We start from the raw sequence: 27,167 nt of genomic DNA, 5'->3' as shown, positions 1-27,167 counted from the left end.
TTTGCACTGTCAAACTGTCACACATAATTGTAAAAGGGAAAGTTCACCCAAAAATGTGAATGCTGTCATTTTTAATCAGCCTCATCTTAATTTGAAGGTGTTATTCACTGAAAATCTACCCTTAAAAGGAGATTTTAAAAGGTTACTCCACCCCACATTTTGGTGGTTAATCACTTACCCCATGTCATTCCAAACCTGTAAAAGCTGTTTGTCTTTGGTACACAATTTTAGATATTTTGGATGAAAACCTGGAGGCTTGAAACTGTCCCATAGACTGCCAATTAAATAACAGTGTTAATGTCCAGAAAAGGTATGAAAAGTCATCGTCAGAATACTCCATCTGCCATCAGATGTGCGATCTGGGTTATATGAATATAACAGTGAGCGAAGTAGGGATATGCCTGTATCAAATTTTCATGTTGCGATTAATTGCTAATGCTTTTATCACGGTATATGGTATTATCACGGTATTGATATTTACATTTAAAAAAGTGGTCATAAAAATGTGTAACAGGTTAAATATTTTTTTTCTTAAAACAAAAATAACTGATCATTTAAATACAATAACGCAATACAGAAAAATATATAAAGTTAAAAGTTTTACACAGATTAAAGAACTATAAAGACCCATAGGTATCACTTAACTAGGTAAAACTTAATTAGTTAGCCATTAACATTAACATGAGCAATAGCTACATTTGCTCCAGAAGTTATTAATTTGTTATACAATACAAGTATTAGTTCATGTTAGCTCATTAAATAACACAATTGCAATTTTAGATTTTAACAACGTGTTATTAAATAATTGTAATACCTAAGATTAATGAAAGAGTTTTCATTGGCAGTTTATGTTAACCGGTGAATTAACTGCTAACTAATGATGCTTAAATTTAAAGTGTGACTGAACAATAAAGAATAAAAACACTTTCAAACAATATCTAGGGCATGTTGTATTCCAGATAAAAAAAAAATAATAATAATAATAAAAAAAAGTTTGAAAATGAATTACCTATTAAGTCTAAATATTTAAGTATTTCGTGCTGTGATGAAAATCATAGTGAATCCATAAAATCTGAATGGCTATTTAAAATTATTTCAATATATTTTAGAAAGTAGCACAGCTGCATTATTTATGGGGTTCCAGGGTAAGGGCTGCTTTTTAGCGCCGTCTGCTGTCAAAGAGTGAATGTGCTTTCCATTCAGCGTGTCTCTCACCTGTTCCCCCTGTGTGCTTCTCATGCATGCTTGTTTACATCGGAGCACACAAGCGTCTTTCAAGCAGCAATATCGATATATCGATAACAATATCGTGCATATTCATTACCGTGATATATCGCATTACCGAATACCGGCACAAGTCTAAAGCAAAGAAAACAAAAATAACGACTTTATCAATAATTCCTTTGTCAACGGTCTCCTCTGTGTCATTCCCATATCACTGTGCAGCGGATGCGCTGTTTTATTTCAAATCAAGTGAAAGTGATATGGAGTGAGACAGAGGAGATCGTTGACAAAGGAATGATTGATAAAGTCATTATTTTTGTTTTCTTCGCTTACCAAAGTGTTTGTCGCTTCATATAACCCAGATTGCATGTCTGATGGCAGATGGAGTATTCTGACCACGTTTCATACCTTTGGTCTATGGGACAGTCTCAAGTCTCCTGGTTTTCATCCAGCATATCTTAAATTGTGTTCCGTAGACAAACTGAGCTTTTACGGGTTTGGAACGACATGGGGTAAGTGATTAATGACCAAATTTTCATTTTAGGGTGGAATATCCCTTTAAGAAGTTTGTAAGAAATGTAATGCTTGAAATATTTACTTTTTTATTTCTTAAGAAAATTCTGGAAATTTAGTAGTGCAACATTTGGTCACCAATGGATCTGTTGCAGTAAATGGGTGCCGTCTGAATGAGAGTCCAAACAGTTGATAAAAAACACAATAATCCACAATTCATACAACTTCTATCTATCAATAACATCTTGTGAAGTGCAAAGCTGTGTGTTTGAAACAATTCCACAATTAAGACATTTAAAATTTTAAATAATTGCTTCTGGCTAAAATATGAGTCAATTAGCTATAAAATGTTGATGTGAGAGGACAACAGTGGGGTGGACTTTTTCCACTGGATCAAGCATTATTACAGACTATGAACAAATATATTTGTCCAGAAATTACATCAAGGTGAATAAAAAACGACAAAATATTTGTTATAACTTTTTGTTCTTTAATAACTTTTATTCGTGTTTTGTGTGCATTTGCACGTGATCAAGCGTTCACTTAAGATTCATCATCGTTACTTTCAATGGAAAATAATTCTTAATTAAACCTTTTCAAATGTAGCTGATGTCTGAAATTATCTTGAACACATGTAGTGAATCATACATGCTTTGAATGCAGTTCCAGCAACTTCCAACTGCTAGTTCTGATTCTGCAATTAAACGAACAGAGTTGATTAACACTGGAAACATATATCCAACACTGCCTCAGGGATTACAGCTGAAGTGATGTCAGGAGAAAACATTTCTGCTTCTCCTTTGTAATTGCATACATTTAATTAGAGAAAGTAGTATGAGTAGAATAATAATGAATCTTAAAAAGCAACATGAATGCATTTGCAAAGCATTTTTCAATGAATATAAATTTTTGACGTCACCCACTTCTTGCTCAGAGAGTTCTCTGCATGTAGATCAGTTGCCAGTCACAGTAATCGTATGCTGCCTGCAGCCTCAAGGTCTGATGAATAGAAGATAAGATGAATGTGGGGAGAAAGATTAGGCTGTCATATATATTTATGATGGTATAGAACAAGCATCGATGTGTCTCTGCATCTCTTAGGGCGGACTCTGTGTACGAGGATATGAAACAGCGGTATGGTACTCAGGGCTGCTATCTGCTCAAGATAAACTCCAGGAGTGGTAGCACTGGTGCGGACGAACAGATGCCGGACCCCTGGAGTCAGTACTTGCACAAGAGCAGCATACACAACCCTGTGAGTGCCACAACTACACTTCAGGCTCTGAACATACAACTCATACACTTCTGATTATTGTCATAAGGTCTGGACCACATAGCAGCTTATTGTGCCCAAAAATTAAGTTATGATAACGGAAACCTTACAGATCGAGGGTGAAAGTTTAATGCAATATTTTTTTATTTTTAATAAATTACATTTATAGAACATGGTGGAAGAAATCACAACTGTTTTATTTTAATTTAAAAATAATATTACACATTATAATATGCATTTTATAGTGTTCTTCCTCCGTGGTCAATAAAATTAAAGTTAAATTGCCCTTATTATGAGTAATGAAATGTTCATACTTTCATTATATTTCCATTATCCTAGTTAGAGACTTATTACATTGAAAAATGAATAATAACTGAAAATATTTGCTACGTCCAACATTTATTGGCCTTGTGTAATGGGATGTACTCTGTTGGATCACTGTTAAATTTCTCTGAATTTGGAAAATTTAATTGGGTCAGCTAAGTTACATGTTCCTCATCCCTGGTGACATTTTATAGGAGATATATGAAGAATCTGCAGTGAGTAATGCGGTTGAAAACAACATCGGCACAGAGGAAGATGGTCTTGATCCCTCCATTAGAGGTTAGTCCAGCGCAGTTGAACCCCATTATCAGGGATTTTGGTTATAAACCTCATATTGATGAGATTGATTGTATGATTGTCTTCTGTTGATTAGATGTTCCTCTGTGTTTGCAGACGGCGTCTCAGAGACTCATCCTCTGCAGCTGGACCAGCCCGCTGATGCCGGTTACCCTAGCAACAATTCCAGTCAGTCTGTAAACAATGTGGATGTGACGAGGCCTGAAAAACCGGGCAGCGTGATCTCTAACACCACCCCGACCCCTCGAGGAACCTGCCTGACCCTGAACGACCACGACCACATCCGGCAGTTTATCCAGGAGTTCACCTTCAGAGGATTACTGCCGCACATCGAGAAGAACATACGGCAGCTAAACGACCAGGTACATAAACACAAACCAGCCATGTATTTCATCTCAAGTCTCTGAATTGATTGACTCTTTCTTTGCTGTTCCTAGAAGCTATGTATTTTACTTGTGTATTTTGAGACGATGTCAAGTTTGGGGGCTGTACGATTTACACATTTACAAGTTTTGAATTCTCAGCCAGGCTGCATTTATTTAATCCAAAAAATAAATAAAAATGTATATTTTATATATGTATTAAGGCTGGGCAAGTTAATTGATTAACGACGATAATTATTTTGTTGCGTGGTAATGCAGTTTTTTTTATATTATTATTATGAAAGTCCATTGCTCACTTGCTCTGAATACACATACAGACAAATCATGGGTCAAAGGAGAGGATGCTCCCGATCAAATTATTTAGGTTAAGCATCAGCATTCACAAACCACTATCAACTGCTATTTTTAACAGAAAAGAACGAGCTCGAAATCATGACTTCTATACTATAAGTTGAAATAAGAAAAATTCCGATAGCACATGAAGACGGCAGAGAAGCTCTCTCGCGCAACACAGTGGAGTACATTGTTTTGATAACATTATGGTTTATTATTTTGAGTCGTATGGGACGCGGTAACACACGTCCCTCTCACAATATATTGCTTTACAGATCTATCGCTTTTGCCGCTCAGAAATATTCACGCAATCATGCAGCACATAAAGATAAAGGCAGTGTGATATGCGATTTGAAACTGGCCTACCACAACAGCACATCAAGTTTGAAAAATCACCCGAGTTCTGTAAGTAGTTTGCCTAAAGTATATTGTTGGTATAAAAAAACAAGCTGCCTTTATTCCATAATCAGTAATTTTACACGTTATTAAAAACGTGCACTTAATTTGCTTGGAATATACTTGCGGATATGGCAGCCATTAAAAAAAATAAAAAAATAAAAAACCTACAGTAGCCCAGCCTAATAATAGTTTGTCTATATTAAAAGTATTGCTCTTAACAGACGTGTGTTTTGTATCACTAGTGCAATGTCCGTTCTTAGTGCATATTAGCCCTGCCTGTGTCTGGCTTGCGCTGTTCTGTAGTTTATTAAAAGTTTATTCATTCTGAACGTTTCACTTGTTAATATTGCACCAAAATTCGACACTGCTCTCCCTTGGGTCCACAGCAACACAGCTGCCACGCGTGAAGTCGATCGGATGAATGCTTATCGACATAATATAAATGCAAGAAGACAGACAGACACACAGATTCCTGCCTTTATTAGAGAGAAGAATAAGTTCAGCCCCTCCGATGATTCATATATTCAGTGTTGATTACTACCGAAGCTTCGAAGCTCAAAAAATTGTATTCGGACCAGTGTGTTTATGTGTGTGTGCGTGCATGTGTGATCACTTCACTTATACCAGCAGAATCAACTTTAAACACTTATTGTCTTATTAATAATGCATCACTGTAGAAAGGTCTGCTTTTTAGAACTGCAACTAACGATTATTTTTTTCTGTCGACTAATCTAACGATTATTTTTATTACAATAAATAATTAATCTAATTTTCTTTTTTTAATTAGCTAATGAATCCTTTGGATAACTTTACAAAAAAATATAAGTACAACTTCTAATATAATATTTCAACATTTATTCATTTTCAACCAATGTGGTGGTAGTTTTTACAGTATAAAATAATAGAGGCAAAGAAAATTATTTTACTATGGTAAATATGAGTTTATGATAGCGTTTATTATTAAAACACAGTAGCCATAAGTTGTCCGAGACGTCATGAAATGTTCTTTAGCATCACAAACCATAAAATGTAGTCAGGGTTCTGCTATGGTTTAGCATGGTTTCCAGAGATCTGGAGCTGATTCGGGGTAGCTCTGTGGTTTGTGACTGTTGTCTTTTAAGTGGCCGTTCACATGTCACATCTTTTGCGCGCTCAAGTTCGTTATTTCCAATGTAGGCATGCGATAAGCCCGCTCATAATGGAAGCGACGCGGTCGCGACACGCTCGCGACACGCTCGTTTTTTCCAGGCGCGTCACAGTTGTGCTGCCGTGGTACACCATGTCGGTTTTGCAAAGGGAACAAAGGGCCATTCATCTGTTTAAAGTATTCCCATATTTTTGATAACAGTGGTCTTTTTTTGTGATAGAATGCAACTTTCTCCATTTCCAGTATGCCATTACGCGAGATGTAAACAAACGCATTTCACGCACGTTGATGTATTTTTGTAGTCGACATGATCGATGATGTCGACGCATCGTTGCAGCACTACTGCCTTTAATTTGTGTTTACACTCAAACTCTGCAGAAAATAAAATATATATATTGTTTATATATTTCTAAAACTTGAACTTTGAACTTCTCTGTCATTTTCTTCATCTTTATTAATTTCTCATTCTAGCTTGTCTCAAGAAAAGGTCTGAGCCGATCTCTTTTCTCCGCCACGAAGAAGTTGTTTGGTGGAGGGAAGGTCCCAGAGAAGAGTATTGCTGAACTTAAGAACACTGCAGGGCTGCTGTAAGTGACTTGAAGTACGAATAGAATCGTTTTTGTTGTTCTAATCTGACTCTTGACCCCTGTGACATCAGCTATCCCTCAGAGGCCCCAGAGCTTCAGATCAGGAAGATGGCCGACCTCTGTTTCCTCGTTCAGCACTATGAGCTGGCCTACAACTGCTACCACACTGCCAAGAAGGACTTCCTCTCTGACCAGGCCATGCTGTATGCTGCTGGAGCGCTGGTGAGACGCACACAGCACTCATAATTGTGTGAGATTAGGGACTCTAGCACTGTTTCTGTGGGTTTTCAGAGTAAAACTGATTGAACTCGTTTCAGACTGAATGCCTGCCGTCTCTCTGTCTATAGGAAATGGCTGCTGTCGCTGCCTTTCTGCAAAGTGGGGCTCCCAGGCCGTACCCAGCCCACTACATGGACACGGCCATTCAGACCTACAGAGATGTGTGCAAGTAAGAACATGTATTTGGTTTTGTAACATGTTACTGCTTCGTTGATTCATATGGAATTATTTTCTTCCTACCCCCATTTATATACTATTTAGTAACATATTGTTTTAGTATTTAAAATGTAAAATTTTTAAAAACTAAATTAAGTAAATCTAATGTTTTTAAATTAACATTTAATATTAGTTCTTACTTCATTTCGAGTGTTGTAATACATTAAGTAACTACCCAGTTTTTGCTTCAGTGTTTCATACTAAATTTTAAAAACAAGTTTAGTACTGTTACCATTTCCATTAGTAATTTAAATCAACAAATTAATAAATTAAATTAGTTTTAGTTCATTCTTTCTGTTTTAGCATCATCAGAATTTTTTTATGATTTTTTTTTTCTTTCTATTTTTTAAAGAGGTCATCGAATGCAAAATGCACTTTTACAAGTTTTGAACAGAGGTGGGTAGAGTACCCAAAAACTTTACTCAAGTAAAAGTAAAAGTAATTCTAGAAATATTTACTCAAGTAAAAGTAAAAGTACTAGTCTTGAATAGTTACTTGAGTAAGAGTAAAAGAGTATCGGATAAAAAATCTACTCAAGTAGTTAGTTACTAGTTACTTTGGGTCATATATACTGAGCCTATTTTTATATAGATATATATAAATTTCATCAGCCTTTGATCCAATTTATGTAATTTATTATAAAACCCTGTCTGTTTATTTAAGTAACAAATATAGGTATCATGGCATAACATATTTTTAATACGACTGACTTTATTTTAAATGTGAATTTAACATTGAAAATTAATGTGATATAAATATTGCTACTAATCTTTCATTGTTCAGAAAGAGAGCAAATAACATTTACATTATTAAACATAATTTTCACTGACAGTCTAGATTTCATTCACTCTCAGAAACTACCATTAAAATCACTGAAACTGTTAACACTATGAAATCAATATCTTAATTATAGATTCGTACACACATCTGCACTTTGTTGTTTCTGACGAGAGAATTCGGCAGAAAGAGGTATTCAGTAAGTGAGCGAGTGAAGGAAGCACCGGCATTTCAGCGATGACTCATCGGAACACCTCTGATTGGCCATTGCATTCAAAAGCTCAACAGAACCGTGTGTGATTGGTTAATGCGCAGCGCTGTAAAACACGTCTGTCTCTGGCTCAGCGCCAGCAAGCGATCACAGATCTGAATTTAGCAGCTGATGATATGACTTGCTGAACGTACTCGCACTGGTGTGATTGTATTAAAATTAATAAAATCTTAATCGGCTATTCTTTGTCTTTTGGAAGCTGCATTCAACCTGTTATAAGCCACACACGTACAACAAACTAATGTCACAGTGGTATCGTGTACTGTAATCGAATGTAGCCCAAGTTATTACCTGTTAAACAGTAGACAGCACACGCGTTCATCTAATAAGGATCTCCATCGCAAGCAAATAATAGCCTTTGCAGATTAGCTTTCAATTCAGTGCAGTTCCATAGCCCCGTTTTCAACGCTGCTAATATTCTTAAACGTTACAACTCTGAGTGAACCGCTTCAGAGCTCAGCGCGTGCAGCATGGAACTGAACGACTCAATCAAACTGATTCATGAACCAATTCACTCGTTTGCCAATTGGTTTGATCAAGCCTTTGAACAGAGTTGACTCAAAAGAATGAATCATTCGCGAATGGGCATCGCTCATTGTCCAGAGAAAAGTAGACGGCGCGTTTGGAAAAAACTGAAGCATTTATTGCATTAAGATAAAGTAACGAGAGGGGCGTCGCCCACAGTAACGAAGTAAAAGTACAGATTTTTCCCAAAAAATGTACTCAAGTAAGAGTATAAAGTACCCATCTTTAAATATACTCCCAAAAGTATTCGTTACCCCGAAAAATTACTCAAGTAAATGTAACGAAGTAAATGTAACTCGTTACTACCCACCTCTGGTTTTGAACATAAATGTTTGTTCAGTCCACCACTGTTTCACTGCCAGAGCAGATGTAGACAAGATCGACTCCTAAGTGACTGATTTTATAGTTTAATGTAATAATGAACATAGCAGTCATTATTTACTCCCGACATCTGAGCTGTTTAAGACGCTGTGGATAACACTTGTTTTTGAAGGGAATGCGCCCCTGATCTACCAAAATGCGTCTTTGCGTCTTTGTTCGTTGATTGTTAGCAGGTTTAACTATGAATGCGGTTTAAATGTACTGTCTTCCAGAGAGTGGCTCAGAAGAGAGGGGCAGGGTGAGCAGAGCTCATTTGAATAGGCATTCCATGTCCCCTTTACAAAAAAAAATAATAATTTACATTTGTTTTAGTTCTTGTATATTATTTTATTTATCTTTTTAAAATTTGTGTATTTTTATTCAATAAAAAGGCTGGACATTTTTTTAGGTTGAACATTGCTTCATGTTCTTTTAGAATTTTTTTTTGTAGTAGTAGTAGTAGTAGTAGTATTTATTTATTTATTTATTTATTTTTATTTTAGAAAATATGAATGCGTGTGTGTGTGTGTGTGTGTGTGTGTGTGTGTGTGTGTGTGTGTGTGTAAATTAGTGCTGGGCAACGATTAATTGCAATTAAAATATTTTCAAAATATGTATTGTATGTGTTTGTGTTTATATATGCATAATAAATATACAGAGTACACACAAATATATTATATAAACAAAAGCATTTATTTTGGATGTGATTATTTGCAAGTAATCATTGCCCAGCACTAAAATAAATGTGTACACATTTTCATTATTGCTTAATTTTTTAGGTCTTGCTTAATGTAATACTTTAGAATTATTTTTGTATTATTTTATTAGTACTTTACATCGTTTTAGTTGTTGCCTCTGTTCTTAGGTCAGACATCAGTTTATGTTGCATAAGTACTTGAGAGATCATTCAGATTTCATTGGAAACCTGCATGCATATGATGTGTGTATGAGACTATTTTTCATGTTTATGTCACAGAAACATGCTATTGGCTGAGAGGTGTTGTCTTTTAAGTGCTGAGATTTTGAAGAGTCAGACCAAATACTCAGATGCTGCTACACTTCTGATCAAGATGACCAGTGAGGTGAGCTCAAGTCCCAGCTGACAGCGTTTCTTTATCAAAACTAAACCAAATGTTTTAGAAGTGTACAATTTCAAACAAGTGTTCCCATTTCAAACTCACTCTTTTGGCTAGGCAAATTGCCAATTCAAATCACTTCCTCTCTCTCTCTCTCTCTCTGATAGGACTCTGACCTGCGGAGCGCACTCCTATTGGAGCAGGCGGCTCACTGTTTCATTAATATGCGCAGCCCTATGGTGAGGAAGTTTGCCTTCCACATGATACTTGCTGGTCATCGTTTCAGCAAAGCTGGACAGGTATGACAGCAGACATGAGAAACACTTTCCTAAACTTTACACATCTGTCATTGTCAGCATTAATATTATTAATTAATGATACGTTTTCAGGGGTTTACAGAATTTTGTCTTTGTCTGTGTAGGGCCTGAGAATAAATAAAAAAAGTCTGACATGCAATGCATTAAATGGATCAAGAGTTGAGATAATTAGAATTTAATTTGATCGAAGACCTGTCATCTGCTGAAATTACAGATAATTTCCCCTTATGATGTCCTCAAAGTGGATAAGATTGCGAGTGGATAGATATATCACTTTCTGGGCATTTAAAGTCATTAACCAATCCTCTCAGCCTTTAGTGGGACATGGTCAATGCAGAAATTAGGGCTGTGCAAAAAATCTAATGCGATTTTCATGCGTATCTACAGTAAAGGTGCTCCTGTGATTAGTAGTATATCTCCAGCACGTGCATTCAGAGCAAGGTTGCCAGGTTTTCAAAACAAAATCTGCCCAAACTCTTCTAAAAACGCGTTTCAAGAGGGTTCCCCGATAATTTATTAATTTATTTTTTTTTCTTGGTGGGGTTCCCTTGGTAAAATTCTCATTTTACGGGCTAAATATCACGTTATTGGGATTGAGATCGTTTCAACCCACTGACAGACAACCGCGGACTTGGCAACACTGGTTCAGATGGAGTGGCATTTACTACAGAGCCGCAGTTCACTGACAATCTACATAAAATCACTTTAAAAATCGCAAGCAATTCAACACAAATTGTATAGAGGAACCCCATGGAAACGCGATTGGGCTGGTTTTGAGAAGTAATTGGGCAGGTTTTGTTATGAAAACCTGGAAACTCTGATCTGAACGTTACATGCTAGAGATATACTTCTAATCACAGGAGTGCATTTACTGACGAGATGTGCATGAAAATCGCATTAGATTTTTTGCACAGCTCTAGCATAAATGCAATTAAATGAGATGATTGTGACCTCTGAAAAAGAATGGTTAGTTAGTAAAAACTAAAACCGATGTAGAAGAGAAAATGTATTGCTTAAACCTGAATGGGAAACATTAGGGGTGGGCAATGTGCCAGAAGGCATGATTGACTGATATACATTTTTCAAGTAGTAGAGATTTTGGACTCATATCTATAGCAGTTAAAGACTCACGTGAAGTTGCTATGCTGTGTGGTCAAAATTACCCTATTATGATAAAGATAATGATAAATCTCATTAAATCATTTCCCATTTTTGTGCCATATGCATCAGACGTTTAGCCAACATTCCATGGGCATGACATCTGAGGCTGAGACTATTCCTCATCCTCAATAGCATTTGAAGGAACTAAAACAGACTAAAACGGCTAGCTGAAAACAGCTGATTTTGACAGTATAAAAAGGGTCTTGTTTTACACTACCATTGCGAAATTTTTACCAAAGTATGTTATATACATTTCATTAAGACCCTAAAGAATCCACTTGGGCAATGAAAAAAATTGACAATGTTTAACAGTATTGCAGAATCCGGGCAGCTCTTAAAGAGACAGCAGTCTTAAATCCCTGCTGTTTATCATTCATGTTAATTACACAACAAAATAAATAATATCTCTCACTGCTCTTGACTACATCACTTTTGTCACTTTAAAAATAAATATATTTTGTTTACATATTTGATTACATGTAGCATTTCTTAATTGTTCTACTGTAGTTTTTATGCATATCTTCATATTAAGTTTTTTTTTTTGTCCTTTTGTTTGTAATTTTTTTCTTATTCTTTCATTGCTGACCTGTTCTTGTCTACGGTGAGATTTGTATTATTATTTAAATTTTGTTTTAGATGGTGTCAAGAATTATGATATTTATATAATATATTTTAATCGAAATATTTTACATCTTAAAGATTTTATTTAAAGCAAAAACAATTATATTTTTTGAAGCATACCGTTGACCGTGAAATTAAATTTACTCATTGTGGTACAAATTTTTTATCATATTGCCCACCCCAAGGGAACATACAGTACATACTCTTGCTCTATGCCAGGCCTCGTCTTTGGTGTCAAATGCTGATATCTTGCTTACTATTAACGTTTGATTGACTCATCTGAGTTTGCTTTTTATTGGCATGAATAAATCAAAAGCTTGCAAGGCATCTGAAAAGCCACTGGCTCTGAAGTGATAAGAAAAAGCTGTGTTTACAGAGTCTGATGAGGTCAGGCTGTCAGTTTTCACCTGGAAGCTGATGCTGCTTTAACAGCGGTGGGGAAGCTATTGATGTCTCAGTAACATGAAGTGCTCTCACGGACGCAGACACATTCTTTTAATGTGTCCATCAGTTCACACGGTCTCTCTTTCTGTTACAGAAGAGACATGCATTGAGGTGCTACTGCCAGGCTTTGCAGGTGTATAAAGGTAAAGGCTGGACACTGGCTGAAGATCACATCAACTTCACCATCGGTCGGCAGTCCTTCACTCTGCGGCAGCCAGAGAATGCAGTTGCCGCCTTCCGGCACATTCTCATCAACGACAGCAAACAGTCAGCTGTGCAGCAGGCTGCTTTCCTCAGGGAATACCTCTATGTGTACAAGGTTAGCAAAAACACAATCTGAATCCCATTACTTACGACTCAAGGTTTATTCACACCAGGAATGATAACCATATTAGTGTCCACACCAGATGACAACGTTCAGTTTTTTTTTTTTTAGAGAGCACTGCAGTTTTATCGTCTGTCACTTTATGGTGATAACTATTTGGTTGAATAGTAAAAATGTCATGATGGTTACACCACATTATGTTGTTACTTCTTAACCAAGTAGTAAACACTAATAGTAAAAATTGCGGTTTTCACAGTGAACCTGCATTTCATCTTGTTTTGCTCTCAGAAAGCAGCTAGACTCCCATACAGGCCACTGACCCAGTTTCGTTCCCCCACCACAATCAGACTTTAGCCCTGAGTTTATCTGTCTGTGTCTCTGCATGAGACTGCTCTTTTGTCATTGTTTGGTTGAGTCCTTTTCATCAGCGCCCTGGCCTTGGGTTGTTCTGGTCCACAGAACTCCATCATTTTCAAGCATCCAGCCTGAATGCATAATAAGAAGAAATTACAACATTCTTCTTGTTTTGTTTCTTAATGGGAGTTTTATGGTCCCACTCTAGCACTCCAGGAACAGCTGTGTAAAATATCAGTGTCATGCACCATAGACAGCAAAAATCTTTGTGCAACACAATGATACAGCACATGATCATCTATAGACACATTTCCATGATTCAAAACTGAAATTTTTCTTTCGTCTTTCGAATGTGGTTATTTACAGTGTAATTACAATGTTATTTTAGTATTATATGCTCTGTAGTATTTATTTTAAATTATTTTTTTGCTATTTTAGTTAAAAACTTGGGATAGTTCTTTATACTCCTAGTTCTTTGCAGGCCGGAGACTGTAAAGTGTGTATATAATGTGCAGAAGGACTGTGCAATCATATGTTTGGCCAATCAGAAGGCACTGATTGAAGGCATGGTACTCGGCAAATGCCTGAACACAACTTGTATGTGAAAAGAAGAGCCGTTTCTCCAAGTGTTGTTGATATATTTGACACGTTGACCTTTTGCCCTCAGAGCATGAGTCAGTTGACCGGTGACAGCTCCCTCCCGCAGCTGCCTCTGCCCTTCGTCCACAGCTCACAAACACGTGTGTTCTTCGGCCATGAGCGCAGACTCGCCGAAGGTAAGCACCCTCTGTCTGTCTCTCACATTCATGTCCACAAGAAAGTGATAGTTCACATGAACATGATGAAAAAAAGTGTCTTTTAGTCACCCTCATTTTGTTCCAAACTGTTATGCATTTCTATTTTCTGTGGAACACAAAAGAAGATATTTGACAAAATGTTCAGGCTGCGCTCAAGCATACAGTTTAAAATGAACAGAGGTTAGGGTTGGCAAAATCCCCACCAAAAATGCCAAATATCCATGACATATTCTATAAAAAATTCCAGCAATGATACATTAAGCTAATTAAAAGCAATAAATACAATAAGTAAGTTTTGTTTTATTTTCATTTGTTTGAAGACTGCAATAATGATGCCGAAAATTCAGCTTTACATCACAGGAATAAAAAGTTATTTTAATTTGTAATAATGTCACATTATTACTATTTTACTGTATTTTTGGTCAAATTAATGCAGCCTTTGTGAACATAAGATATTACAAAATCTTACCAACCCTAAACCATTCAACGAAATATTCCAAGCATTGTGTGAGCATCAGACTGTTATTCACAGTTGTGAAAAAGTCGTTATTCACTACAAAAAGCAAGCGTATTGCCTTGAAAGTGACCTGAACAATGATATAATTGACTGTTCCTGCACACTAATACACATAGCACAGCGCCAGTGTCATGAATGACATATTTTAACATCCACATTATGTTGAGATGACCTTTTCCCCATCATGCCCACAGTGAAATGAAGATGAACACCACACCATTTATATACTCCGATAAAAAAAGCAATTTCCAGCGAGAACCTCAAATGAGACTCAAAAAAGAGGAGCATTGCTGAGGGGCTTTTCCTTACATGACAGAATAAATTACATTTAAAATAAGAGAAAGGACATCGGCTACCACATTCCATATCTGCAACCAGCTTCACTTCAATTAAAGAGACGCAAACAAAACGACTCATTTCAGGAATATCACAGAAGTCAGATGCGTGTTTAAAAAAAAGTGAGTAAACGATGGAGCGAAGAGAACAAGCCTGAGGTGTGAAAACCTTTTTAATTAAATTATTTTCCCGGAACTCGAGCTGGAAGCGAGGGAGGCTTTAGTGGTGTGTGTTGAATGATGAATGCATGGACCTGTTGTCTCTTCCAATGCGCCGCTTGCTTGCCTGAGGCTTTGAATCCCAAATATCCTTTGAGACATCGGCTGATTGGACAAAAGCCAACTCTCTTGGGATTATATATTCTTGATTTCCATATTTTTCCCTTCCGCTACCATGATTTGTCAGTCATATTTATAACGAGAGAAGAAATGTGTGAAGGGAAACCCAATGATCATGTTATTCAGCATGAATGGAAATGGTCCAAAAGAAGAGTCTTGAGCTTCAGTGGAAGGCAGAACATTCTCTGAAGTGTCACAACATCAATGTCACAAATTCACTTATTTGGTTAGCAACATATACAATTTCATTTCCAAATTTTGAATCCTAGATTTCTGTGTGACCTCGGTTTGTTGGACTCAACAGTGTGTCCGAAAAATACAGTAAAATGTCATATTTTAAAATGTAATTTATTCCTTTGAAGGCAAAGCTAAAGTTTCAGCATCATTACTCCAGTCTTCACGTGATTCTGTCAGAAATTATTTTAATATTCTGATTCGTTGCCCAATAAACATTTCTTATTATTAGTGTTGAAAACAGTACAAATTTTTGTGGAAAGCTTGATGCATTTTTTAAGGATTATTCGATAGATAGAAAATACTTAATTTGTGAATAAATACTGCTAAGTATGTAAATCTTTACTGTTGATATTGGTCAGTTTCATTGGTCCTTGCTGAATAAATGTATTGATCTCTTTAAAAAAATCCCCCCAAATTTTGATTTTGATAAGTCGCACCTGACTATAAGTCACAGGACCAGCCAAACTATGAAAAAAAGTGTGATTTATAGTCCAGAAAATACGGTAATATAATATACTTTTATTGCATGTGCAGGACAGACTTTTTGTAAAGGATACATTTTTCTGCGTTGTACTATGTTCCAGCTAAATATTTTAACCTGCTTTTTCTTGTATAATTATGCATGCTGTTTCTATTAACATATTAAGACAACATTTAGTATTTTTTATTAATGCTTTATTACTACAATTTAAACAAGTTGAGGGTAAAATTGTGTTTAATGAGTGAACAGAATGTAAAGTTTTATTTACACGTCTATACTAATTTGAACAAAAGTTTTGATATTCATGTTTTGTCTGATCTGTATGTGATCATGGAAGCTCTGGCTTTCTTTTTTCCACAGGTGAGAAACAAAGCCGCGACGCATGTGTCTTTGGATCAGGAGTTTGACCGGGATCTTTCCCCGCTGTGGAGGGAGTTGGAAGAGCGGGTAGTCGCCGTGGCACATAAAGGGACGGTTCCAATCACCTTCCAGCCCTCCCAATGCTGTCTGAACAGTCAGACGGACAACCTCAGATACCCCCTCGCCGTAGTGGAGGGTATGTTTTTCCCTCCTACATCACAGCATTTTTGTCGGTGCTTTGTATCTGGTCTTCTTATTTTTGATTTGAACACATCTATATTGCCTGCATTTTTCCATTTACAAACTCTGTGGAATTCTGTGGAAGTTTTGATGCACTTTAGGGTCTTTGTTATTGCGTTTGATGTCTTGTGGGGCTGTTTTTTTTTTGTTGGTTTGTTTATTAGTGTGTTTTACATTGGACTGAGATGAATTATTCACCATTTGCTTTCCTCCGTTTCATGAAATCTAAAAGAGAACTAATGAAGCATAGCACCTTCTGTCTTGCAGCCTCATCAGTGGTATTTGTAGTGCTGCAAGTAAAACTAGTATTGATCCTAGAAATGCATTAGTTATCATGATACTGTACATTCACTTGTCAACACCCCACGGCGAAAGGGGAAGAGTAAAGAGGAACAGGAAGAACCTGCAAACACCCTTTGGTAATGCTGCCATGTTCCTACTTATATTTAATCCTCATTAGCAAATATTTCAGCAGCATAGCACATCAAATAAAACGCACTGTTTTTCGACAAAAACTCTTGAATAGTTCAAAAGAAACAAACATTTCAAGATTTTTTCTCTAAAGTGGACTTCAGGGACCAAAAGGTTGAAGCTCCAAATTGCATTTTTTTTTCATAAAAACCTTAAATTCTGGTACATTTTCAGATCCGAGTCATGTATTGTTCCTGTCATGTCGTCCGCTGTTATTTTATTGGCTTCTTTCTTGTTTTTGCATCATAGAGCCCATCATTGTGGAGGTGGTTTTCCGTAACCTCCTCAAGGTTCCTCTGGCTCTGTCGGCTCTGTCTCTGCTGTGGAAGTTTACTCCGAAAGACTTCTCAGATCCTCAGGGCAGCACAGCCGGAGAAACCATCACCAATGAGAAAGAGGCAGCATCTTTGAAAGAAGTAAGGCTGTTAATCGTCTCCCGGTTCACCGTGCCTAATGAGTTTCTCATCAGTTTGATTAACTTCTACATTTGAATCCATCCCAGACCACGGCCCTCAATGACATCATTGATACGCAAGTCATTCCACAGTTCACCATAACTCCAGAGGAGACCAAAGTGGTTTGTGCACCTATTTCCTTTTATCTCTACTCTTCTAATTCATCTTTCTCCCCACTGCTATACATGAATTGGCTTTGTGTTCTTTTGTTTGCTCTGGTTTCACTTTCTCAGGCCCGTTTGAAGTTGCTCCCTCATAAAACTGGAGAGTTGCATGTTCTCGGTGTGGTGTACAACCTGGGCACCGGAGAAGTGGACAACAGTGAAGGTGTATAACAAACACTCGCTCTTTGATGTTTTGTAGACACTGAAACCAACAGTTAAAGTTATTTATCTGATGTAAGACTAACTGATCTTCGTGCTGCAGGCTCGCTGGCTGGGGATCTGATGTGTGTTCGTGGACAGCAGAATCTGGAGATCCAGGGACCCAGACTCAATATGACCAAAGAAGAAAAGACTTCCGTCAGATATGGACCAGATCGCCGCCTGGACCCCATTATCACTCCTCCTATGCCCTTATTGGAGGTGTGTTTGAGAAAATCGAGGCTGTTTAATGATTTACAGTGCTCATATCGCAGTGCCTGAGTGATGTATTGAATATTTGCAATATATTCACATTGATTTTGGTGGGGATGTATAAATTTATGCTATATTGTGAATATTGCAGTGATTTAAATAATTTATTAGCACAAATCAAGCAAGTGCAAGTTCAGTTTATTTATTTTTTTAATCCGTTCAGAATGTCTCTATCATTTGAAGAAATGGTATATTCAAAAATAAAAAATTACTGAAAATGTATCACACTCAGGCCATTCAAGATGTAGATAAATTTGTTTCTTTATTGCAACATATTTGGAGAAATTTAGCATCACATCACTTGCTCACCAATGGATCCTCTGCAGTGAATGGGTGCCGTCAGAATGAGTGTCCAAAGAGCTGATAGAAACATTGTAATAATCCACAAGTAATCCACAGCACTGCAGTCCATCACTTTACAACTTGTGAAAATCAAATCCATCATTTTTTTCAAACCATTGCTTCTGGGTAAAATACCTCTATCGATAATATTGTTTTCTTCAGTTAATATGTTGTCTCATCTGAATCAGGAGAGAAATATGCACAGAGATCAAGCACCCCTTACAAGCAAAAACTGTCCTACACAAATATGTTGGTGGATTTTGATGTGCGAGTTTAACAGATGATGTTTTTTCTTTTTTTTTTTTTCTTTTTTTTTTCACTCAAGGAAGGGTTTATATGGATTATGGAATCATATATTAACCAGAAGCAAGAGTTTAATCTAGTTAAGTACTTAAGTCTTGATTGATTTGTTTATTACAAAAACAGATTTTCACTTCAGAAGTTGGTAATTGATGGACAGGTTTATTTGTGTATTGTGATGTTTTTAGCAGCTGTTTTGAACTCTCATTGTGATGGCACCCATTCACGGCAGAGGATCCATTTGTGAGCAAGTGATGTAATGCAAAATTTCTTTAATGTTGGCATTATATTGAAGATTTTGTTTTAAGTTACCAGTCTACATTGATGACTTCTGAGGACACGCTACTGTAATTGGTGGATTTAAGTTTTTATTTCAAGGCATTGAATCTCTTTTTAAAAAGATGGAGAACAAAGTCCTCAAGGACGTTCAGCTTTGTTTTTTTAGTTATGTCTGTGAAATTATTGATTTTGACTGACTGAAAGACTTTCATTGAGTGCTCTTATTTCAATAAGTTTGAACTTTTGCACTCAATTGGTGTGATATTGTCAATTTTAAATGGACCTTTCTCTGCTTGTAACAAAAGAATGATTAATTATGGTTTTTACTTAGTTTAACTGTGGCTTTGCTCTCGGTTTAACCCTTTCAGGCCCAGACACAATTCTGATTTTATGTTATCCCTTAATTATATTTTTCTTTCTGTTCCTGGCAGGGTTAAGTGGTGGTTATTTGCAAGAATAAGCTACATGTGCACCAGATATGATATCAATAGTCAGACCTCTGTTGGATAAACCATGCAATTACTGTTTCTCTTTCCTTCTCCACCCAGGTGTTTTTCATTAACTTCCCCACTGGTTTACTGTGTGGTGAGATCCGCAAAGCGTGGGTGGAGTTTGTGAATGTGAGTGCAGTCCCCTCTCACTGGTCTTCGGGTGGCGTCCACACACCCAGAGTTCTTCACGTTCGGGAGTGCCACCTCTGACCTCACCCCAGTGACCCCCACAGCAGCTGAGCACTGTTCTGCATTCAAGACTGTGGCCATGCCCCCATCAGTGGCGACCGTGTCGCTGGTGTCTCCAGCAGCGTTCGGGGTCACCAACGGTGACCGGCCAGTAGTGGCAGAGATTCCTTTATCACAAGGTGTGTTGGGACCTGGGGAGGCGTTGCAGATCCCATTATGGCTCAGGGGCCCCGACCGAGAGGGTGTCCATGAAATCAACTTCCTCTTTTACTATGAGAGTACAGAGAAGACCGCCAAACTCAGGTACATGGCCGTTTATGCTTTATTTTGACTAATAATGGACAGTAATAAGAACTGAGCAGAGTTTGTTTAAGAAGGTTTTTGTCAGGCCAATGTAGCTTCTTTGGGTGTATATATTGTGTGGTATTATTAAATCACTAAGTTAATTTTATTAATTAATCCACTTATTTTCCTTTTGCATTCTAAGAAATTAAACACAACTAAGACTTCACATGGTAGTAGTAGTAGCCTGTTGTTTAAATATATGTGCTGCTTCATCAGAATGAGCTTTATTCACCACCTTAAGTGTGTTTGAACAAAATAATTTGTGGTTTTACAGGAGCTCTTGATACATACATAGAAATAACTATATATATATATATATATATATATATATATATATATATATGTGTGTGTGTGTGTGTGTGTGTGTGTGTGTGTGTGTGTGTGTGCCTGTGTACATACATATAAACATAAGATAGTTATAGAAATTCACACAACTGTCCCTGCAGCAGCTGAGTAAAAACTGTTACGTCTGAGTATGTAGCACTTTATGTTTGTTCCTGTGTCTCCTCGACTGTACTTTCTAATAAAGGCAAAATCTCCAAAATATGACTTACTCTACGTATAGAGTTTTAAATATATTTACATTTCCTTTCATTGGCCTACTGCTGATGCTGAACTGTGGCTGATAATCAAACATAAGCGTATGCATTTTCATTTTGGAAATTTGCTGTCTGCCATTTAAAGAGGACTAATGGGCTTTTAACATCATTTAGAGTTTGAAAATTACCACATGGCTTACAGTGACTCATCTTGGCTTTCTCTGATGCTTTCAGTCACAGGGTCCTTCGACACACGGCTTTCATCTGCGCAAGCCGCTCTCTCAGCGTCAGAGCCACGGCCAGCCGCAGCAACACACTGCACGGCAGAGAGAGAGAGACCGAAGAACGGCAGGAGGGAGAGGAGAAGAACGGCAGCATGTTGGTCTTCGTGGACGTGGAGAACATTAACACAGTAAGCTCTTTCCCACACACGGTCTGTTCATGTGTCTTTTTTCATCTTAGTACTTTCTCTTCTTGCACTTCATGAAATAGAGATGCACAGTTGTGAAATTGCCTACTAATTTATGCAATTCATGGTAAATAAGCATGAACAATTAAGTATTCAATACCTGCTCTTAGGGCTGGGCAATTTAACCGATTTTATCGATTAATTCAAATTTAATGGTTTGCCACGATTTGCTTTCTTAGAAATCGAGGAATTGCGATCTTGAATAGAAATATTACCAAACCTAAGAATTAGACACTTGGACAATATGTCAATGAGAGCCGTACAGAGAAAATAATTATTTTTATGACCACGTCAAACGTGAGACTTTTCAGACGCACACTTCTCTTTGCCTCATCGCATGCGCGAGTCAAACGATCGTGGAAACGGTATTGTGCTAGAAGCGTGTGCTCTTCAAATGCATGCACAAATGCACCAGTGCTCACTGTAGCCTGTAGAATTTCATATCAAACTGTTAAAGAAACGATTATGCAATATCATAGTTGTCATCAGTTAAGTCGTGAAGTTACCAAATAGATGAGTGTCCGATCCACGTCACGTTCAGCAGTGGCCGCTCTTAAAGGGATAGCAGCCAAAAAAACCTTTAAGGATTCATCTATTTTAAATTTAAATTTCAAATACATTTCTGTCTCTTCTCTTTCTCTGTCAGAGCGAGGCAGGTGTCCGTGAGTTTCACATAGTTCAGGTGTCCAGCAGCAGTCGGCAGTGGAGGCTGCACAAGTGCATCAACCCTGTGGGAGATAAAGGTATGACTCCTCCAGCTTGCTCTGGGTACATGCACTTAATCTCTTAACAGACACTTCCATTCCTCTTGCAGCCACCTGAGGTTAAGTGTTTTGCTCCACATTGCTTGTTAGTCTGTGGATCGCTCGTTTATTTGGTTCTGTGCCTGAGTTTTTTCTTCCAACCAACACAAAGTTGTTCATAGCAAAATATCCACAATTCATAATGGTGGTCCTTCATAAAATATATATTTTCTTTCCTCTTGCCTCATCTTGCACTCAGACTTAAATCTATATCTTGAGTCTTACTTTGTCATTTTCAAGTGTCTCTTATCGAACTGTTTTCTACCCTTTGGTAGAGAACCACTTTCTTAAAACATTAAGGCAGCTATATATTTGCATATATATATATAAGGGAATCGTCATGTTTTGGGGTTCTTGGCCGAAAAGTTTAAAAGCCCCAGCAGACAACCCACAGACAAGTAGTTTTTTAAAATATTTAGTTTTGCACATTTTGAAATATTACACAGATCTGTTTGAAGATGCTGTGTAAAGAGCGATCTGCCTGCATAAATCCATATGCCCCTCCAGCACTGTGAATATTGATGCAGAGGAACTTGATTGCACTACAGCAGGCCAAGCAGAGTATCAAAAGACCTGGGAGCGGGTACAGACGCTCAGTGGTACGTTCCATGACCCGCAGCCTTTAAATGGACTGTTGAAATTGAGTCACATTGCATTTGTGTTGAGTCAACTGTAAGGCTGATACCTTAAGAGCAAGAAACGAACGCTCATACACATCCTGCAGAGAGTGATGCAGCTGCTCTGAAATGCTGAGATGAAATTAGGTCACTTTGAAATTGTGCTGAGTGTGTGAAACATGCAGGCATACGCATTTTAGCAGTGCACTAAATTGAAAATTGAATCCGGTGCATGCGTTCATCCTGTACCCCCTCAGCTTGGATGAGGCAAATATATTTAATGATGTGAAAGAACAAGAACTGGCTATAAAACAATGCATATTTAACGGAGCACAACACTTCCAAAGCTAAATCAGTGTATGCCTGTTAAGTGTGTAAAATCAATCTCCTGTTTCAAACAGCAGCCCGCTGGCTGGTGTTGTTTAATGGCATTTATGCCTGCATCATTCTGCAAAGTTAATAACAATATAAATAGTTAAAATAATATGCCTGAAAAGTACTTTAATTCCGTACTTTTAATTAATTTATTGGCCTATAGGGAAAAGTGTCTTTTAATCTGAAGAGACGATGGATCATGGACCTACAGCTACAAACATGAAGAACACTGCTTTGTTGTTAGTCTTTGAATACTTTTCATAAAAAAAAAACAAAAAAAAAGTTTTTATATAGTTAAATATATATATACATAAATATATATATATATATATATGTGTGTGTGTGTGTGTGTGTGTGTGTGTGTGTGTGTGTGTGTGTGTGTGTATATATATATATATATATATATATATATATTAACAGTCTTGTTCAAAATAATAGCAGTACAATGTGACTAACCAGAATAATCAAGGTTTTTAGTATATTTTTTATTGCTACGTGGCAAACAAGTTACCAGTAGGTTCAGTAGATTGTCAGAAAACAAACAAGACCCAGCATTCATGATATGCACGCTCTTAAGGCTGTGCAATTGGGCAATTAGTTGAAAGGGGTGTGTTCAAAAAAATAGCAGTGTCTACCTTTGACTGTACAAACTCAAAACTATTTTGTACAAACATTTTTTTTTTTCTGGGATTTAGCAATCCTGTGAATCACTAAACTAATATTTATTTGTATGACCACAGTTTTTTAAAACTGCTTGACATCTGTGTGGCATGGAGTCAACCAACTTGTGGCACCTCTCAGCTGTTATTCCACTCCATGATTCTTTAACAACATTCCACAATTCATTCCCATTTCTTGGTTTTGCTTCAGAAACAGCATTTTTGATATCACCCCACAAGTTCTCAATTGGATTAAGGTCTGGAGATTGGGCTGGCCACTCCATAACATTAATTTTGTTGGTTTGGAACCAAGACTTTGCCCGTTTACTAGTGTGTTTTGGGTCATTGTCTTGTTGAAACAACCATTTCAAGGGCATGTCCTCTTCAGCATAGGGCAGCATGACCTCTTCAAGTATTTTAACATATGCAAACTGATCCATGATCCCTGGTATGCGATAAATAGGCCCAACACCATAGTAGGAGAAACATGCCCATATCATGATGCTTGCACCTCCATGCTTCACTGTCTTCACTGTGTACTGTGGCTTGAATTCAGAGTTTGGGGGTCGTCTCACAAACTGCCTGTGGCCCTTGGACCCAAAAGAACAATTTTACTCTCATCAGTCCACAAAATGTTCCTCCATTTCTCTTTAGGCCAGTTGATGTGTTCTTTGGCAAATTGTAACCTCTTCTGCCACATGACTTTTTTTTAACAGAGGGACTTTGCGGGGGATTCTTGAAAATAGATTAGCTTCACACAGACGTCTTCTAACTGTCACAGTACTTACAGGTAACTCCAGACTGTCTTTGATCATCCTGGAGGTGATCATTGGCTGAGCCTTTGCCATTCTGGTTATTCTTCTATCCATTTTGATGGTTGTTCTTTCCGGTTTTCTTCCACGTCTCTCTGGTTTTGCTCTCCATTTTATAGGCATTGGAGATCATTTTAGCTGAACAGCCTATCATTTTTTGCACCTCTTTATAGGTTTTTCCCCTCTCATAAACAAACCTTTTTTAATCAAAGTACGCTGTTCTTCTGAACAATGTCTTGAAGACCCATTTCCTCAGCTTTCAAATGGCATGTTCAACAAGTGTTGGCTTCATCCTTAAATAGGGGCCACCCTGTTCACACCTGTTTTCTTCACAAAATTGATGAACCTCATGATTAATGCCACACTGGCCTATTTTTTTGAACACACCCCTTTCAACTAATTCAACTAATTGCCCAATTGCACAGCCTTAAGAGCCTAAATGCTGGGTCTCATTTGTTTTCTGAGAATCTACTGAACCTACTGGTAACTTGTTTGCCACATAGCAATAAAAAAATACTAAAAAACCTTGATTATTCTGGTTAGTCACATTGTACTGCTATTATTTTGAACAAACTGTATATATATATATATTATATATATTATATATATATATATATTATATATATATATAATAATATTATATATAACAAAATGTACTAACCATTGTTTCTCATATGGACATCTGTAAAAAATAAATGTAAATATCACTGAAAAAAAAATCTTTAGGAAATTCAGCCAGGGATTTTTGGGTGGGTGGTAAGAGAGAAATGCCGGCATTGTGGATTTAGATGGCAATTAAATCACTGACTACCCTTGTAAATGGTTACAGGAACACTCATCTTTTTTTCAAAAACAGGCTAATTTTCAAACTCCACTAGAGTTAAACTTCTGCGGCTCAGTGGTAGAGCATTGTGGGTTATCCTGAATGCACTGGAAGGTATATATGGTATATCCTGAATGCAATGTAAGTCGCTTTGGATAAAAGTGTCTGCTAAATGCATAAATGTTTATGAAAAAGTTGAGCATCTCGCTTAAAAATGTCCAAAGTGTTCAAAGGAATATTTTCAGACGCTGCATAATATCACTGTAACTACAGAAGAGTCTTAAATAGGAAAAAATAGAAACTCTTTGCTCATTTTTGAGATTCTAATGGTCTAATCAGATTTAATGATCTATGCTAAGCTAAGCTAAAAGTGCTACTGCCAGACCTGGAGATCGGCTGAATGGATTCAAAAACAGTAAAACTCAACTGTTTAACTCTAGGGAGTTGGAAAATGAACCTATTTTTATATATTTTTTTTTAAGTGGAATGTTTTCTTTAACTTAAATGAATTAAAATATGCGCATTTGAAACTCCCATATATCACAAAAAAAAAAAATGTTTTTTTTTTTACGCTCGCATGAGGTGGTTTTCTGGCATTTCGAAAAAGAATAGATCATTCCATTTTCACATTAACGGGCCACTGGTGTACGTAAAAGTCACTTGATCAATCTTGAATGTACTGTAACTTCCAAGAAATATCTCATACACATGTCCACTCTGGAGTGTAAAGGGCTTTCCTTGCCATTAATGCTGGATAACCCTTTATTTACACTGCACACGTCTGTGGTGCATCGGCCAGACTCTCTGTGACGCTTCTCTAAAGATACACGCATATGCCTCTTTTGATTTAAAAAATAATGGCTAGTGTGGTGGCTGCAATATATGTAAACCTACCAACATTGCTATAACTTATCGTAAGAGGAAAAAAAGGTTTCTTTGTATAACATTGATTGGACACCCGGCTAGTGACATCAAACTTGGTTTGACAAATCTTGTAATTTTGAATATGCGTAAGCGCAAATGAGATTTGACAGCTGTGACAAATGAGTTCTGTAAATAATTCATTTTTGTGCTGTTATGCTCACACAACTATCATCTGCCGTGTTAAAAGTAAGTGTAAGTGTGACCTGAGTTCACATGCTAAGGGCAAATTAAAACTAAACCTTTGAAGCGATAATCAAGAAACATGGAAAACAGCTTGTGAAATATGGAGCAAAATTCACTTTAAAATTCAGACTTTGCTTTGAAGAGTTAATTAACTGACCTTGACATCTGAACTGTTTTTGTGCATTTGAGTCTCTTATGTGGAAGCACTAAAAAAAACCTGGATGAACACTCATCAACTTTCTTGTTTTTGCCTTCATTTCATGTTGTGTTTGCAGACTCTAAGCTGCCAGCAGGGGAGGGGGAAGCTGTGCTTTTAAAGCCACAAGATGCAGAACAGAGGAAGGTGAGGCGTCCAGTTCACGCACACATACACAAACCCTTGTGTATTCAGTGTATTTCTATGCAACATTTGCACCATTGACTAAACTGCTTGTCTGGAAAAGACCAAGATGTATTGCATATGTAGAGGTCTATGCATTTTATTTGATAAATCGAATAAATTCCTACATGTGACTTTGCCTCCGCAATCACAGGTGCTCACAGACAATTAAAATAGAGCAAACTGTTGTTAACATTCTGATGTTTGAACATAATTACTTTTTTATTTTCTCCTCAATGCCTCAGCTACCTCAAAAAAATACACCTTTGCCGACCTCAACCTTGGCAACGAGCAGGTAAGAATGCCTTTTTGTTCTCAGTACTAGTTCAAATCATGTCACTGACTATAGTCTTCATTCAGCATCTATACACCCCTCATTGTGTTTCACTCTCTTTGTCTTTTTCTCTTTCATTAGATTGTCAGCTCTACTACTCCATGTGCTGATTTTTTCTTCGGAGGGGTCTGCCCTCTGAACCCAGGAGAGGGGGCATTTCCACAAGCAATGCTAGTCAAATGTGGAGACAGAGCGGACTGATGACGGTGGTGTCCGATATTGTCAAAAAAT

At 37.1% G+C, this 27,167-nt stretch overlaps 1 pseudogene; it reads left to right on the top strand.

Moving 5' to 3' along the window:
• LOC113037959 (trafficking protein particle complex subunit 8-like) overlaps window positions 1–27,167 on the top strand; it is a 48,986-nt pseudogene that overhangs the window by 19,094 nt on the left and 2,725 nt on the right.

This window comes from Carassius auratus, chromosome 20 (assembly GCF_003368295.1).
Source record: "Carassius auratus strain Wakin chromosome 20, ASM336829v1, whole genome shotgun sequence".
Lineage (NCBI taxonomy): Eukaryota > Metazoa > Chordata > Actinopteri > Cypriniformes > Cyprinidae > Carassius > Carassius auratus.
This window is presented reverse-complemented; position numbering and strand designations above follow the sequence as displayed.